This window comes from Microcaecilia unicolor, chromosome 4 (assembly GCF_901765095.1).
Source record: "Microcaecilia unicolor chromosome 4, aMicUni1.1, whole genome shotgun sequence".
Lineage (NCBI taxonomy): Eukaryota > Metazoa > Chordata > Amphibia > Gymnophiona > Siphonopidae > Microcaecilia > Microcaecilia unicolor.
In genome coordinates, this window is record NC_044034.1 from 366,245,940 (window position 1) to 366,263,770 (window position 17,831).

Below are 17,831 nucleotides of genomic sequence, written 5' to 3' on the forward strand. Positions count from 1 at the left end.
TCTGGGAATTACATTGGGACAGATAATATTACTTATAACTTAGAATTTTGCCAACATACCATTAATGGGGCTATTTGTGGACAACACTCTCCTTTATATGAACCGTGTTTATTACAGCATTCTATTAATGTTTGCCCTTGGACCATACTCCCTACTAATTTTAGTATGTTTATTGAAATTAATGCTCAATACAATTGTTTAGCTTCTTATGATGTCAATGTAACCGATTTATATAATCTATCTTATCCTTTTTCTGGTTGTTTTACCAACGTCACTCATTTATGGTGGCATGGACAATTATATACTTTTGTACCGGATATGGAGCAACAATTGACCCTATATTGGTATCCACAAGTACTGAATATAGCAGACATTTCATTAAGTTTACAGCCTTTGAGAGATGCTATACAAAAAACTGAACTTTTACAACATTTGCAGAAGCGCAATAAAACTTTGTTCAACACGATTGATACAACTCTCACTGGAAATACACTTGTAGACATTTCTTCACGCTTGCAAAAAGCTACCGCCCATAATTGGTGGGACATTTTCTCTGGACATTCACGTCCAGCTACCAAAGCATTAAATTTGCTATTTCATCCTATCTTAATCATACTTTGCATAATCATTATTTTGACTATATGGAATTGTTATCTTACTCATATGCGAAAAATATCTCATAGTTATTCTATTATACCATTATCGTATAAGCAAAATTGAAAAGCAAAGAACCGAATGTGATGGAAAATATTAAAATTTGCTCTTCAGACTTGCTTTAATCGATAATACATTTTTAAAATCCCCTGTCTTTGACCCAAAAGTGACTTTCCTGGTATATATCTCAAAGAGCAGGCTGGAAGATAAGGCACACTCAAGAACAATGTATGAGATAAGGAACCTCTCAAGAACAGGTTGGAATGCCTCTGAAGCCAGCTTGTGCAGGAGGGAGGCGGGGTATGCTTGAGGATCGAGAGATATGCCACCTGGCCAGTGGTTTGTTTACCTGAACTGAGAGCATATGACTGAAACCTCATGTACCTTCCTGGATAAGTTTAGCTTAATAAAAAGGGGGCTTTTTGCAGCAGAGCCTTGGGGCTCATTCTGTGGATGGACGCATCATGCAGAAAAGACTTGTTCCTGGTCTGGAGACTTCGGGCTTTCACTGCAACGGGCCCCCCAGCTGATGAGATAAGGGCCTGAATGATGTAATTCCTGACCAGTGATGATGTATGTATATTGTGAGCACTCTGCAGTGCTGGGGCGAGAGCAGGGAGGTAGCTGTTCCTTTAAACATCAGCGTCCTGTCTCCTTCATCCCTTCTAGGCAAACAACTCGCCCTCTAGTGGCCAGAGTGCCAGTGAAGTCTCTAGTTCAGGGAAAGAACTACTCTCCCAGAAGCCATTGCGGTTTAAGCAGGACTCTCAGGAAGGGGAGGGAGGGGTGAATGATGGGGAGATGAGTTCTGATCCAGAAGATGAGCAGCAGCTGGAGGAATTCAGGGAGGAGGAGGAGGAGGAGGACATGGAATACAATAAAGAGGAAGTGGAGGGAGGAGAGAAGGAGGAGTGTATGGAGGTGGCTGGTTTTGCTCACACTCGAGGACAGAAGGCTTTTGTGGTCTCTGTATTGCCTAAACTGTGGATGGTGGGTGAGGCAAAAGTGAGCCAGTGGGGAAGAAACTGGTGGAGGCATCTAACCCAGAAATTGTCTGCTCATTGATGATAATGCTGAGGAGAGTTATTATAATCTTGTAAGCAGAATTAGAAACAGGACTGAACTAGGTGGAAACAGTGAATGTTAATGCTAAACTTGATCCTTCATGTTGAAGAAGAGGGGATCAAATGAAGACTAATGCTGTGTTAAAAGTGCTTGAGCAATAAAGCCTTGTGGTTTTCTAAGAACTTTGAGTTGGATGGAATCCTTGAAGTCGTGTGGAAAAGAGCAGGATGGGCTCTAACAGAGGGAGAGACCCGGTGGGAAGGAGCAGGTCTCAGCAGAGAGGTGAACCGATTGACACAGCCTACAAGAGTTGGTGGAAGCTAAGCAAGGACAACCTAAGTCCCACCTGGAAGGGTGACCTGGTTACAATATGGTGGCAGCAGTGGGATGATTTGAACAGCCTGCTGGTGGAAGACGTGTGTATTTCTCCGTGTTACGGTAAGCATAAACGGGACTCAGGTAACCAGAAGGAGGGTTGCTCCAGGGGACCTAAGCTGTTGAAAATCGCACTTGGAGAGTTTTTTTTCTTTCTTTCTCTTAGGAGCTACGCAGCTGTGGAAACATGGATCCTAAGGCGCTGCTGTCAGTTATGGCCCATCAGTTCCAAAAACAGCAGGAGATGGCTCAGAAACTCCTGGAGGACTCTTTAGCAGCTTTGTGCGCCCAACAGCAGCCCCTGCTGGATCTGGTGAAGGAAATGCTGCGGGCAGGACCACTGCAAAGGAGAGCGGGAGCTCCCTTGGAGGCCGCAGGAGTCGGAGGAGTGAGGGGACCCACGGAACCTGGACATGTCAACTGGTTGCCTTGGGGCAAACTGACTGAGAATGATGACATTGATGATTATCTGGGGATTTTCGAGAGAGTGGCCCTCACTGCAGCGTAGCTGCAGGAGCAATGGACTTATTAAGGCTGGCTCCGGCCCTGTCCAGAGAAGCCCTGGCAGCTTTTCGGAGCCTGTTACCAGAAGAAGTGGTGTATTATATTAAATTGAAGACTGCTATTCTGGACTGATATGGGGTGAGCAGACAGAGTTATCGTAGGCGGTTTTGGAGCTGGAGGTGAGCTGAGGGGGAGACTCCGAAGGCCCTGGCTCAAAAGCTGGACTTAGCAACAAAATGGTTGGAGCCCAATAAGAGGTCAGTGACTCAACTCATGCAAGATCTGGTCCTAGAGCAGTTTTTGGAGGCTCTACCAGAAGGTATAAAGGTGAACTTGATAAGGAAGGGGTGTGAGACCCTAGAGGAAGCGATCAAGGGATTAGAATGTTTTTTTGGATTCACAATATTCTGAGGGTCAAGAGATTGTCTTGCAGAGTTCTCGGGGCAAGGTGTCCAGGGGACCTCTGTGGGGTAAAGAGGGTCTGAGTGGGGAAGAAAGAGCGTGTTACCGATGTGAGCGGCCAGGGCATGTAAAAAGGGACTGTAGGATTAAGCTAGGGCTAACTTCCCATGCTTCCTTGCATAAGGAGCCCCAGTTTACACATTGGGTGGAGACTGAAGGGGTCCCAGTGGGCTATTAGACTCTGGGGCAGACCAAACTATGTGCTTCCAGGGTCTGTAGGACTGGATTGTAAGGGAAGGAGGGGGACAGAGAAGGAGAGACAATAAGTCTGTATCCATACAGTGTATACATGGGGCCTCTTCAAGATATCCAGTCCGCCTGATGGAGATTTAAGATCAGGTTAGGGTCCATCAGGTTTGAGTGGCAGTGCTTCCGAGGCTCCCGCAGGATCTCATTTTGGGGCGCAACTGGGCCCCTTTTTCCTGCTGCCTGGGGGGAAAGCAGGTATTAGTGTCCACACGAGCGCAGGAAAGGCAGGTGAAAGATCAGGAAATGTCCCTAGCACAGGTTTTTCCATTTAAAGGAGATATCTTGGGGAGTCCTGGGAAGACAAGGAGGGGCTCTCGGCAAAAAAAAAAAAGAGTCCAGGAGCAAAGGAGGCAACATTGTCAGGATCTCCTCAATCAGGGGGATTTTCCCGGGGATCCAGAACAGGTGTTAGAGAGATTTCCTGATTTCTCTAAAGAGCAGGGGGCTGATCAAACTTTACAATATGCATGGGAATGGGCTGGTCAAGAGGGGGAGGCCAGTTTTCCACGCTTCAGTATTGAGAAAGGGTTATTATTCCAGGAGTCCTGTCTAGGAGCAGCAGGAGAGCTGCAGAGACAGTTGGTGATACAGCAGGGGTTCAGGGACCTGGTGATACGGATATCCCACGATCATTTGTTTGGGGGGGGGGGGGGGCATAAAGGGCTCAGAATACCCTCCGGCAGGTGCTGAGACGGTTTTATTGGCCGGGAGTATACAAAGGGGTAGAGCAATTTTGTAGCTCCTGTGTTCAGTGCCAGAGAATATCAGAGCGAGCTCCAGGAAAGGTGCCCTTGCAGCCCCTACCTCGTATAGGAGCGCCTGTTACCCGATTAGCCATGGATATGATCAGTCCCCTTGTTAGGTCCCGGAGGGGCTTTTCATAGATCCTGGTTGTTATGGATATGGCAACTCAGTACCCTTGGGCTGTGCCCCTCCATAATACCGCGGCCAAAGTGATTGCAGCACAACTAATTCATATCTTTTGCGAGGTGAGGTTTCCCCGAGAGATTATTACAGATAAGGGAACCAATTTTCTGTCAAGGACATTAGCTCAGGTATGGGAGGCCTTCGGGATACAGCATATCCGAACAGCTGCTTACCACCCCCAGACTAATGGTTTTGTAGAAAGATTCAATAAAACACTGAAGATGTTGCTAAGAAAGGGGTTGGGTTCCTGCCATGAAGAATGGGATCTACAACTGCCATTCGCTCTTTATGTCTGCAGAGAAAATATTCAAGCCTCTCTGGGGGTCTCCCGATTTGAGCTAATGTATGGGAGACCACCCTGGGGGGTGCTAGATATGTTAAAAGAACAGTGGGTTCCCCCACAGGAGGAGGATTGGGATGTGGCTAGTTACTTAATAAAATTGAAGGAGAGGTTGCATAAATTGGGTAACTGTGCCCAGCAGTAATGAGACAGAAGTCAGGAATACCAAAAAGCTTACTATGACAGGAAGAGTGTAGAGAGGATGTTTGAGGTAGGAGACCGAGTATTGATATTGGTCTCAGATTCTCCTCATAAGTTCATGGGACGATGGCGGGGCCCGGCTACCGTAGAAAGAAAGTTGGGACCCGTAACTTATTTGGTGAAGAATGAGCAAGGGAGAAACCAGACATATCATGTCAATGTTCTTAAGCCTTGGCAGGAAAGGAGGGGGTTGTGGAGTCAGGGGATGGTGGAGGCCGAGGAAGAATTAGGTCCCCAGATTACTGAAATATTTAAGTCAGGGGAGCCCCAGATTGCGACTACTCTGACCGAGGGGCAGCGGGAAGAAATTCAGGAACTCCTGATGGAGTTTCATGATGTTTTGACCCCCTGCCCAGGGGAAACTCGATGTCATGCATAATAAGATGAGTTTCCCCTGGGCAGGGGGTCAAAACATCATGAAACTCCATCAGGAGTGCCTGAATTTCTTCCCGCTGCCCCTCGGTCAGAGTAGTCGCAATCTGGGGCATGACATCATTTCTGAGCTGGGGAAGGTAGTCAAGCAAAGACCCTATCGGCTCTCGCCCCCAAAGAAGCAGGAAGTAGTCCGTCAGGTACAGGAAATGCTTGATTTTGGCGTCATTGAAGAGTCTTTCAAGCCCTTGGTCAAGTCCAGTGGTGCTGGTGCCCAAGTCGGATGGTACATGGCGGTTCTGTATCAACTTTCGGCAGGTTAATGCTCTTTCCATTCTTGATGCTAACCCGATGCCACGTATCGATGAGCTTCTGGACCGATTGGGAACTGCCAGGTACCTATCCACGCTGGACTTGACCAAGGGATACTGGCAGATCCCGCTGACTGTTGAAGCCAGGCCCAAAACAGCTTTCTCCACTCCTATGGGACTCTATCAGTTTAAGCGGATGCCGTTTGGCCTCAATTTGGCTGCGGCCTCCTGTCAGCGACTGCTGGACAGGGTGTTACGACCACATCAGCAATATGCGGCGGCATATTTGGATGATGTTATCATTCAGAGTGAAGACTGGCCCTCCCATGTATTAAGGGTGAGAGCAGTGTTGGGGGCTTTCCGGCAAGCGGGTTTGACCTTGAACCCTCAAAAGTGCTGTTTTGGGCAGCAGAAGGTAAAATATCTAGGATACTGGGTGGGGGATGGGCAGATAACCCCCCATTGGGATAAACTGAAGAGTATCCAGGAGTTTCCCTGTCCCAGGAACAAGAAGGAGTTGAGACGTTTCCTGGGTTTAGTGGGGTACTATAGGAGATTCATACCTCATTTTGCATCCTTGGCCACTCCTCTTACAAACAAACTTAGGAAGGGGGCACCGAACAGTCTTCGGTGGGAAGAAGAGGGACTAGGGGTATTTGAGGAATAAGGCTAGCCCTCTGCCAAGAACCCGTGTTAAGAGCCGTGGATTTTTCGAAACCCTTTGTGTTGCAGGCTGATGCCTCGGGGGTAGGATTGGGGGCAGTATTGTAACAGGTACATGGGGGCCAGGAACATCCTCTCATGTATCTGAGTAGGAAGCTGTTACCGCATGAAGCTCAGTACTCTACCATCGAAAGAGAGTGTCTGGCCATTAAATGGGCGGTCCAGATGTGTCATTTTTATTTAGATGGGCGCAGTTTTACCCTGGTAACAGATCATGCTCCCCTTAGGTGGTTAGGACAAATGAAAAATAGCAATGCCCAGCCCTATCAGTTTCAGGTGGAGAATAGATCTGGGAAGCTTTTAACAAATGCTGATGTCTTATCTCGAATTGCTAGTGCACAGCAAGAGAAGACTAGCAATTGTTTAAGCGGGGAGGGGGGGGGGGGTGAGCACTCTGCAGTGCTGGGGCGAGAACAGGGAGGTAGCTGTTCCTTTAAACGTCAGCGTCCTGTCTCCTTCATCCCTTCTAGGCAAACAACTCGCTCTCTAGTGGCCAGAGTGCCAGTGAAGTCTCTAGTTCAGGGAAAGAACTACTCTCCCCAGAAGCCATTACGGTTTCCGCAGGACTCTCAGGAAGGGGAGGGAGGGGTGAATGATGGGGAGATGAGTTCTGATCCAGAAGATGAGCAGCAGCTGGAGGAACTCAGGGAGGAGGAGGAGGAGGACATGGAATACAATAAAGAGGAAGCGGTGGGAGGAGAGAAGGAGGAGTGTATGGAGGTGGCTGGTTTTGCTCAAAGTCGAGGAGAGAAGACTTTTGTGGCCTCTGTATTGCCTAAACTGTGGATGGTGGGTGAGGCAAAAGTGAGCCAGTAGGGAAGAAGCTGGTGGAGGCAACTAACCCAGAAATTGTCTGCTCATTGATGATGACGCTGATGAGAGTTATTATAATCATGTAAGCAGGATTACAAGTGCTGATTAGAAACAGGACTGAACTAGGTGGAAACAGTGAATGTTAATGCTAAACTTGATCCTTCATGGTGAAGAAGAGGGGATCAAATGAAAACTAATGCTGTGTTAAAAGTGCTTGAGCAATAAAGCCTTGTGGTTTTCTAAGAACTTTGAGTTGGCTGGAATCCTTGAAGTCGTATGGGAAAGAGCAGGATGGGCTCTAACAGAGGGAGAGACCCGGTGGGAAGGAGCAGGTCTCAGCAGAGAGGTGAACCGATTGACACAGCCTACAAGAGTTGGTGGAAGCTAAGCAAGGACAGCCTCGGTCCCACCTGGAAGGGTGACCTGGCTACAATATATATATATATATATATATATATATATATATATATATATATATATATATATATATATATATATATATATATTTCTCCGAGGACAAGCAGGCTGCTTGTTCTCACTGATGGGTGACGTCCACGGCAGCCCCTCCAATCGGAAACTTCACTAGCAAAGTCCTTTGCTAGTCCTCGCGCGCCCGCGCGCACCGCGCATGCGCAGCCGTCTTCCCGCCCGAAACCGGCTCGAGCCGGCCAGTCTTCTTTTGTCCGCACTCGGTACGGTCGTATTTTCGCCGTGTCGAGCCCCGGAAAGTCGACCTCGCGCGTCCAAATTGTTTTGAGCGTGTTTTTTTCTTCGGAAAAGCTTTTGCTTAAGTCGGGAAGTGCTCCGGTAACCTTCCACCGGGTTTCGTGTCAATCCTTCCCGTACTTCCAGCTTTTTGCCCCGGTAAGTTTTCTTTCGTCGTCGGGGTAGGCCTCTTTTCGGCCTCGGTCGAGATTTTCTCCCTCTAAAGTTTTGGTGCTCTTTTTCCGTCATTTCGGATTTTGATTTCGCCGGCGTGATTTTTCCGCCCATGACATCGAAGCCTTCCAGCGGCTTCAAGAAGTGCACCCAGTGCGCCCGGGTTATCTCGCTCACTGATCGACACTCGTCGTGTCTTCAGTGTCTGGGGGCCGAGCACCGCCCTCAGAACTGCAGTCTGTGTTCCCTGCTGCAGAGGCGGACTCAGGTAGCGAGACTAGCCCAGTGGAACGTGTTGTTCTCGGGCTCTTCGTCGGCATCGGCACCGGGATCTTCGAGTGCATCGACGTCGTCAGCGTCCAGACCATCTTCCTTGGCCGCCCCTGCATCGAGTGCATCGAGGCATCGGGCCTCTGCATCGGCGCCGAGACATCGGATAGCTGCATCGACGTCGGTGGTACCGGGACCTCGTCTGCTGATGTCGTCGGACGGTGGTGCATCGTCAGGAGTGCAGGTGAGGGCTGTCCATTCCCCTGCTGGTGGCGGTGAGCCTTCGGGTGGGTCTCCTCCTACCCTGAGGGCTCCTGCGGTACAGCCCCCCCGAGACCGACCTCCTTCGGCCTCGGCCCCGAGGCTACGTCCTCCTCGTCGGTGCCGGGGAGCTCCGGCGACATGCTTCGGAAGAAATCGAAGAAGCATCGACACCGGTCTCCTCCCCGTGTCGGCACCGAGAGCTCTGGGTCGCCGAGGGATTCGGCACCCAGCAGGCATCGGCACCGAGAGGACCGCTCACCCTCTGTTCAAGAGGTGTCGATGCGCTCCACTCTGGACAGCCCGGAACAGCCTCCTCGCCCGGAACAGGTTCTGACGTCGACGCCTGCATCGACCTCTCAGCCTTTTTCTGCAGCCACTCTGAACGAGAGCCTCCGGGCCGTTCTCCCAGAGATTCTGGGAGAGCTGTTGCGCCCTACCCCTTCGGTACCGGCGGTGCTTGCGCCTCCGGTACCGTCGAGCGTGGCGCCGGCTGGCCCATCGCCCAGGTTGAGGTCCCCGACGTCGGTACCGCGTGCGGTGCCGACCGCGGCCACCTCCCAGGAGGGCTCCCCGACTACGTCGGCGGAGGGAGCTTCGCCGATGCGGGCCAGGGAGTCTACCTCTCGACGCCCCCATCGTGGACGTGGTTCCACGGAGTCGAGCAGGGCGAGGTTGCAGACACAGGTCCGTGAACTTGTGTCTGACACCGAGGGTGAGGCCTCGTGGGAGGAAGAGGAAGATCCCAGATATTTCTCTGACGAGGAGTCTGAGGGTCTTCCGTCTGATCCCACTCCCTCTCCTGAGAGACAGCTTTCTCCTCCCGAGAGTCTGTCTTTTGCCTCCTTTGTCCGGGAGATGTCTACGGCCATCCCCTTCCCGGTGGTTGTGGAGGACGAGCCCAGGGCTGAAATGTTTGAGCTCCTGGACTATCCTTCTCCACCTAAGGAAGCGTCCACTGTTCCCTTGCACCATGTCCTGAAAAAGACATTGCTTGCGAACTGGACCAAGCCATTAACTAATCCCCACATTCCCAAGAAGATCGAGTCCCAGTACCGGATCCATGGGGACCCAGAGCTGATGCGCACTCAGTTGCCTCATGACTCTGGAGTTGTGGATTTGGCCCTAAAGAAGGCTAAGAGTTCTAGGGAACATGCTTCGGCGCCCCCGGGCAAGGACGCTAGAACCTTAGACTCCTTTGGGAGGAAGGCCTACCATTCCTCTATGCTCGTGTCCAAGATCCAGTCTTACCAGCTCTACACGAGCATACACATGCGGAACAATGTGCGGCAGTTGGCTGGCTTGGTTGATGCTCTTCCCCCTGAGCAAGCCAAGCCTTTTCAGGAGGTGGTCAGGCAGCTGAAGGCGTGCAGAAAATTCCTGGCCAGAGGAGTTTATGACACTTTTGATGTTGCGTCCAGGGCCGCTGCTCAAGGTGTGGTGATGCGCAGGCTCTCATGGCTGCGTGCCGCCGACCTGGAGAATAGAATCCAGCAGCGGATTGCGGACTCGCCTTGCCGTGCGGACAATATTTTTGGTGAAAAAGTCGAACAGGTGGTAGAGTCTCTCCACCAGCGGGACACCGCATTCGACAAATTCGCCCGCCGGCAGCCTTCAGCTTCTACCTCTACAGGTAGACGATTTTTCGGGGGAAGGAAGACTGTTCCCTACTCTTCTGGCAAGCGTAGGTACAATCCTCCTTCCCGACAGCCTGCGGCCCAGGCTAAGCCCCAGCGCGCTCGCTCTCGTCAGCAGCGTGCGACTCAGCAAGGCCCCGCGGCTCCCCAGCAAAAGCAAGGGGCGAGCTTTTGACTGGCTCCAGCAGAGCATAGCCGACATCCAAGTGTCCGTGCCGGGCGACCTGCCAGTCGGAGGGAGGTTGAAAGCTTTTCACCAAAGGTGGCCTCTCATAACCTCCGATCAGTGGGTTCTGCAAATAGTCCGGCAGGGGTACACCCTCAATTTGACCTCAAAACCTCCAAATTGTCCACCGGGAGCTCAGTCTTACAGCTTCCAGCACAAGAAGGTACTTGCAGAGGAACTCTCCGCCCTTCTCAGCGCCAATGCGGTCGAGCCCGTGCCATCCGGGCAAGAAGGGCTGGGATTCTATTCCAGGTACTTCCTTGTGGAAAAGAAAACAGGGGGGATGCGTCCCATCCTAGACCTAAGGGCCCTGAACAAGTATCTCGAAAAAGAAAAGTTCAGGATGCTTTCCCTGGGCACCCTTCTCCCCATGATTCAGCAAAACGATTGGCTATGCTCTCTGGACTTGAAGGATGCCTACACACACGTCCCGATACTGCCAGCTCACAGACAGTATCTGCGATTTCAGTTGGGCACACGCCACTTCCAGTACTGTGTGCTACCCTTTGGGCTCGCCTCTGCGCCCAGGGTGTTCACAAAGTGCCTAGCTGTGGTAGCAGCGGCACTTCGCAGGCTGGGGGTGCATGTGTTCCCATATCTCGACGATTGGCTGGTGAAGAACACATCCGAGGCAGGAGCCCTGCAGTCCATGCAGATGACTATTCGCCTACTGGAGCTACTGGGGTTTGTGATAAATTATCCAAAGTCCCACCTTCTTCCAGTGCAGAGACTCGAATTCATAGGAGCTCTGCTGGATTCTCGGACGGCTCGCGCCTATCTCCCAGAGACGAGAGCCAACAACTTGTTGTCCCTCGTCTCGCGGGTGCGAGCGTCCCAGCAGATCACAGCTCGGCAGATGTTGAGATTGCTGGGCCACATGGCCTCCACAGTCCACGTGACTCCCATGGCCCGCCTTCACATGAGATCTGCTCAATGGACCCTAGCCTCCCAGTGGTATCAGGCCGCTGGGGGTCTGGAGGACGTGATCCACCTGTCCACGAGTTTTCTCGAATCCCTGTATTGGTGGACCATTTGCTCCAATTTGACTCTGGGACGTCCCTTCCAAATTCCTCAGCCACGGAAAGTGCTGACTACGGATGCGTCCCTCCTGGGATGGGGAGCTCATGTCGATGGGCTTCACACCCAAGGAAGCTGGTCCCTCCAGGAACGCGATCTGCAGATCAATCTCCTGGAGTTACGAGCGATCTGGAACGCTCTGAAGGCTTTCAGAGATCGGCTGTCCCACCAAATTATCCAAATTCAGACAGACAACCAGGTTGCCATGTATTATGTCAACAAGCAGGGGGGCACCGGATCTCGCCCCCTGTGTCAGGAAGCCGTCAGCATGTGGCTCTGGGCTCGCCGTCACGGCATGGTGCTCCAAGCCACATATCTGGCAGGCGTAAACAACAGTCTGGCCGACAGGTTGAGCAGGATTATGCAACCTCACGAGTGGTCGCTCAACTCCCGAGTGGTGCGCCAGATCTTCCAAGCGTGGGGCACCCCCTTGGTGGATCTCTTCGCATCTCGAGTGAACCACAAAGTCCCTCAGTTCTGTTCCAGACTTCAGGCCCACGGCAGACTGGCCTCGGATGCCTTCCTCCTGGATTGGGGGAGGGCCTGCTGTATGCTTATCCTCCCATCCCTCTGGTGGGGAAGACTTTGTTGAAACTCAAGCAAGACCGAGGCACCATGATTCTGATTGCTCCTTTTTGGCCGCGTCAGATCTGGTTTCCTCTTCTTCTGGAGTTATCCTCCAAAGAACCGTGGAGATTGGAGTGTTTTCCGACCCTCATCACGCAGGACGAAGGGGCTCTTCTGCATCCCAACCTCCAGTCTCTGGCTCTCACGGCCTGGATGTTGAGGGCGTAGACTTTGCCTCTTTGGGTCTGTCAGAGGGTGTCTCCCGCATCTTGCTTGCTTCCAGGAAAGACTCCACTAAGAGAAGTTACTTTTTTCATTGGAGGAGGTTTGCCGTCTGGTGTGACAGCAAGGCCCTAGATCCTCGCTCTTGTCCTACACAGACCCTGCTTGAATACCTTCTGCACTTGTCTGAGTCTGGTCTTAAGACCAACTCCGTAAGGGTTCACCTTAGTGCAATCAGTGCATACCATTACCAAGTGGAAGGTAAGCCGATCTCAGGACAGCCTTTAGTTGTTCGCTTCATGAGAGGTTTGCTTTTGTCAAAGCCCCCTGTCAAACCTCCTACAGTGTCATGGGATCTCAATGTCGTTCTCACCCAGCTGATGAAACCTCCTTTTGAGCCACTGAATTCCTGCCATCCGAAGTACTTGACCTGGAAGGTCATTTTCTTGGTGGCAGTTACTTCGGCTCGTAGAGTCAGTGAGCTTCAGGCCCTGGTAGCCCAGGCTCCTTACACCAAATTTCATCACAACAGAGTAGTCCTCCGCACTCACCCTAAGTTTCTGCCAAAGGTCGTGTCGGAGTTCCATCTGAACCAGTCAATTGTCTTGCCAACATTCTTTCCCCGTCCTCATTCCTGCCCTGCTGAACGTCAGTTGCACACATTGGACTGCAAGAGAGCATTGGCCTTCTACCTGGAGCGGACACAGCCCCACAGACAGTCCGCCCAATTGTTTGTTTCTTTTGATCCCAATAGGAGGGGAGTGGCTGTAGGGAAACGCACCATATCCAATTGGCTAGCAGATTGCATTTCCTTCACTTACGCCCAGGCGGGGCTGGCTCTTGAGGGTCATGTCACGGCTCATAATATTAGAGCCATGGCTGCGTCGGTAGCCCACTTGAAGTCAGCCTCCATTGAAGAAATTTGCAAAGCTGCGACGTGGTCATCTGTCCACACATTCACATCTCATTACTGCCTGCAGCAGGATACCCGACGCGACAGTCGGTTCGGGCAGTCAGTTCTTCAGAACCTGTTTGGGCTTTAGGATCCAACTCCACCCCCCGAGGGCCCTGTTTGTTCTGTTCCAGGCTACACTCTCAGTTAGTTGGTAAATTTTTTAGGTCAATCTCAGTTATGTCCTCGCCGTTGCGAGGCCCAATTGACCATGGTTGTTGTTTTGAGTGAGCCTGGGGGCTAGGGATACCCCATCAGTGAGAACAAGCAGCCTGCTTGTCCTCGGAGAAAGCGAATGCTACATACCTGTAGAAGGTATTCTCCGAGGACAGCAGGCTGATTGTTCTCACAAACCCGCCCGCCTCCCCTTTGGAGTTGTGTCTTCCCTTGAAGTGTATTGTCTTGCTACATACTGGACTGGCCGGCTCGAGCCGGTTTCGGGCGGGAAGACGGCCGCGCATGCGCGGTGCGCGCGGGGACTAGCAAAGGACTTTGTTAGTGAAGTTTCCGATTGGAGGGGCTGCCGTGGACGTCACCCATCAGTGAGAACAATCAGCCTGCTGTCCTCGGAGAATACCTTCTACAGGTATGTAGCATTCGCTATATATATATACACACACACACACATATATCTTTCTTATTTTACTTTTCTATAGCCTTCCTTTAGTAATGTACTCGATTAGTGTGTGTATTTCTTAATCATTGTGTAGTTGGAACAATAACGGCTTATAGTAACATAGTAACATACGAATCTAAAAGAATCTGTAGTATTTTAGTCTTTGAGCAGTCTGTGGTGATCAAGTGAGCATGCTGCAATACTGAAGCAATACAGGCGGGCCTCGTGGCAGAGAGTTCTAGCCTGAGTTGAAGACAGTCAGATGGAGAGTAAAGAGTTGGTTGGTGGTTATTGTTCCTTTTCCCTGGACAATGTCAGCACCCTGCACATCTGTTTCCTCACAGATGCTACAGCAACACCTTGAGAGTTGCAGCAAAAATTCCCAGCCTTTTCTGATCCAAGCATTTTGAGAAGTGTGACATCAGCCGAATATAATCTTTGTGCAGAATGAGTTTATTGATGATTGGCAGCTGGCACTTTTTCATTTAATTCTTCTCAAACTATTTTATAACACATTGTGTTAACAGTTCTGCTAGCTGCTTTTAGCAGCCCCTGCTCTCTCTTATAAAGAAGGCTTCTGGGACATTCGTATCCAATGACGTCAATGGCCAGTTTGTTCTCTTTTACTCCGGCTGTAAAGTGCTTACTGGGTTGGAAACAAGGAGATGAAGAAGAAAAGTGGGCAGAAAAGGCAGTGGATGCCTTGGTTAAAAAGCTGAAAAAGAAGAAAGGTGCGATGTGTAGAAATTATGAGCACAAGTTATGCATTATGGAATCAGTTAAAAGGTTAGATATTGATAAAGTCTGTACAACTCTGGAGTCTGTCAGCGATGTATGACTCTGAAGATTGATGAGCCTGCATGATCTCTGGAATTTATGGTATCCCTATAAGCAGCCTTGGGAAAAGCAACTAGTATAAACAAGAGAATGTGGATTTGGTGACCTGAAGGAAGATAGACAATGAGAACAGAGAACAGAATGATCTCTCAGGAAGATAAGTGCTGAAGACTTGCTTAACACAAAAGGTATATAAACAATTGAACTAGAGCATTACGATGGGGAGAGGCAGACCACATGTTTGTGTCCCCTGCACTCCCCATGAGAAACTAGCATTTGTAATTGTAACTTACTCTTGGTAATAAAAGAATTGCTTTTCTCATATGCATGTAGCTTTGGTTTCTTTTACTCTTCCCAGTTGAGAATGTTTGGTTTATGCAAATTGGGAAAGGGTACAAGCAGCCTAAAAACAGATGCAAGAGTTGGAAAAGGCGTTGAGCAGTCCTGGTCAGCCTAGTAAGTGTGTTACTATTCCTCATTCTTTAGATGGCCGACTTCAAGTGTCCCACAGAAAAGACCTGACACATGTAATATACTGTTGTGTCTGGCATTGGCCTGACCTGCAGAGCCATCATGAGCTAAAACCGTTAGATGTGTGCGAGTTTCCTTTCGGAGCAACGCAAAAGGAAGTGTGCATTAATCCATATCACTACAAAAAGGTGGAGAGTCCAGTTTTACCACCAGTCCTAGTGAATTCAATCCCCAACACAGTCTTCTGGTTCAATTCAGGAACTTAAGCCACAATGAACCACATATGCCACCTTTCCAGATTCTTTCCAACAACCCAACAGCACTCCGTTTCCCATCTCACTAAACAGCCCCTACCCACCATCTCCTGTCAGTACTACTTACCCCAGCTTCCCTGCGAGTTCTGGACAAGCCAGTCCATTTCAACTGCCAGATGATACCCCACTGCCAACATATATGCCTCCAGAAAATCCTATGGAGCAAGATAATTCACAGTCCATAGATACTCGTAGCATGATGATTCCACCAATTTTGCCAGCTGTGTCTAGTAGAGATGTTCATCCCATTGCTTATGAAGAACCTAAGCAGTGGTGCTCCATTGTATACTACGAATTAAACAATCGTGTTGGTGAGGCTTTCCATGCATCTTCAACTAGTATTCTAGTAGATGGATTTACAGATCCTTCTAACAATAACAACTGGTTCTGTCTTGGTTTGCTGTCTAATGTCAATCACAACTCAACAAATGAAAAAACTAGGCGACATATTGGAAAAGGTGTTCACCTTTACTACGTGGGAGGAGAGGTCTATGCTTAGTGACAGCAGCATATTTGTGCAGAGCAGGAACTGCAACTACCACCATGGCTTTTACCCTACAACTGTGTGTAAAATTCCTAGTGAGTATAGTCTGAAGATTTTTAACCAAGAATTTGCTCAGCTTTTAGCACAATCCGTCAACCATGGCTTTGAAGCTGTGTATGAACTTACCAAAGTGTGCATCATCCGAATGAGCTTTGTAAAGGGATGGGGAACAGAATATCACCGACAAGATGTGACGAACCCACCATGCTGGATTTAAATTCACCTTCATGGACCCCTCCAGTGGCTGGATAAAGTATTCACACAAATGGGTTCACCTCTTAATCCAATCTCATCTGTTTCATAGTACCGAAGAAGCATTATCCTCCAGCATCTTTTCTGAACTGCTTTGATTCTGGAGATTATTTTTATGGCTAATGTGAGCTGATTGAAGAACAGATGCATTGACACTCTAGTTATCCCCCCCCCCCCCCCCTTTACTTTTAATCAGTTTGGTTGAATTTTTTTAATTATAGTTTTTTTTCCCCTTTACAATTAGAATTGATCACAACACTAAAAATTTTAGACCTCAGTAAAAACAACTCTTAAAAAAATTAGATTGTAAGCTCTGTCGAGCAGGGACTGTCTCTTCATGTTCAAGTGTACAGCGCTGCGTACGTCTAGTAGCACTATGGAAATGATAAGTAGTAGTAGTAGTAGAGAGGTACTGAGGAGCTGCAGAGTGAATGCACTTGTAAATTAATAAAAGGAGTTTGAACTGTATGCGGAAACAGATAGGGAGCCAGTGAAGTGACTTGAAGAAAGGGCTAATATGAGCATAGCGACACTGGCAGAATATAAGTCGAGCAGCAGAATTTTGAACAGATTGAAGAGGAGAGAGATGGCTAAGTGGGAGACCTGTGAGAAGCAAGTTGCAATAGTCTAAGCGAGAGGTGATAAGAGTGTGGATAAAGGTTCTGGTAGTGTGCTCAGAAAGGAAAGGGCAAATTTTGGTGATATTATAGAGAAAGAAATGACAGGTTTTAGCAGTCTGTTGAATATGTGCAGAGAAGGAGAGAGAGGAGTCGAAGATGACCCCAAGGTTACGAGCTGATGAGACAGGGAGGATGAGAGTGTTATCCACAGAAATAGAGAATGGGGGAAGAGGAGAGGTTGGTTTAGGGGGAAAGATAAGAAGCTCAGACTTGGTCATGTTTAGTTTCAGATAGCTGTGAGACATCCAGGCGGCAATGTCAGACAGGCAGGCTGATACTTTGGCCTGGATTCCTGCTGAGATTTCTGGTGTGGAGAGGTAGATCTGGGAGTCATCAGCGTAAGACGATACTGAAAACCATAGGATGAGATCAGAGTACCAAGGGAAGAAGTATAGATGGAGAAAAGAAGAGGTCCCAGGACAGATCCCTAAGTTACAGCAAATGACAGTGGGATAGAAGTGGAGGAGGATCCACCAGACTATACACTAAAAGTACGATGGGAGAGATAAGAAGAAAACCAGGAAAGAACAGAGCCCTGAAATCCAAGTGAGGACAGAATATCAAGGAGTAGGCTGTGATCAACAGTGTCAAAAGCAGCAGATAGATCAAGAAGGATGAGGATAGAATAGAATAACCTTTGGATCTGGCCAGGAACAGGTCATTGGAGAATTTAGCAAGTGCTGCTTCAGTTGAATGATGAGGGCGAAAGCCAGAATGAAGTGGATCAAGAATAGCTTGATATGAAAGAAAGTCAAGACAACGGCGGATAGGAAAGGAAAGGGAAACGACTGGAAAGCTAAGGTCCACTGGGACGATCTCAAGTGTAAACATGCCATGGGAGTGACATGCACTGTTGAGGCAATGTGGCCCATTAATATCAACATTTGCCAAGCTGAAACCTGCTGCCTGCTGCGGACCTGCAAGGCAAGGGTTACTAAGGTATCCACTCTTACCTGAGGAAGGAAGGCCTGAACCTGCACTGTACCAAGCAAGGCTCCTATGTATTCTAATTGATAAACTGGATGTAGAA

The 17,831-nt window shown here is 49.4% G+C and overlaps 1 pseudogene; it reads left to right on the forward strand.

Moving 5' to 3' along the window:
- The first annotated feature begins 14,307 nt into the window (after positions 1-14,307).
- Positions 14,308-16,343, forward strand: LOC115468162 (annotated as a pseudogene).
- Positions 16,344-17,831: the final 1,488 nt, after the last annotated feature.